Here is a 719-nt window from a genome sequence, read left to right on the forward strand (position 1 = left end):
GGAGAGGTCCACTGTTCAAAGCCCGTCCGTGGAAAGTCAAAGGGCTAGATCTCGTGGTCAACCGCTCCAGGGTTAGGCGGAACGGGGGCCCTGGGGGATAGCAATGCCACCGGAGCGTCGCACCGGCCCCTCATACATGCGGGGTGGTGTGGTGGCATGTCCGAAGAGGCGCGCGCGTCTCCGGGGTTTGGCCCCCTTCAAGGACGGTGCCACCGCCGGCACCTAGAGGGGGGAAACGGACGCGTCGGGTCTACACGGAGGGGATCTTGCCGTGGGTCTGGCCCGGATGTTGCTCCAAAGTGTTCCTATGGGCCGACCTAACACAACCGGGTGGAGAGGTCCACTGGTGAAAGCCCGCCCGTGCAAAGTCAAAGCCCGCCTGCCACCGGCACGTGGAGGAGGGAAACGGACGCGTCGGGTCTACACGGAGGGGATGTAGCTGTGGTTTGGCCCGGATATTGCTTCCAGGTGTCCCTCTGAGCCGAGCTGACACAACCGGGTGGAGAGGTCCACTGTTCAAAGCCCGTCCGTGGAAAGTCAAATGGCTAGATCTCGTGGTCAACCGCTCCAGGGTCAGGCGGGACGGGGGCTCTAGGGGGTAGCAATGCCACCGGAGCATCGCACCGGCCCCTCATACATGCGGGATGGTGTGGTGGCATGTCCGAAGAGGCGGCACGCGTCTCCGGGGTTTGGCCCCCCTCACGGACGGCGCCACCGCC

Source organism: Triticum dicoccoides, chromosome 4A (genome assembly GCF_002162155.2).
Source record: "Triticum dicoccoides isolate Atlit2015 ecotype Zavitan chromosome 4A, WEW_v2.0, whole genome shotgun sequence".
NCBI lineage: Eukaryota > Viridiplantae > Streptophyta > Magnoliopsida > Poales > Poaceae > Triticum > Triticum dicoccoides.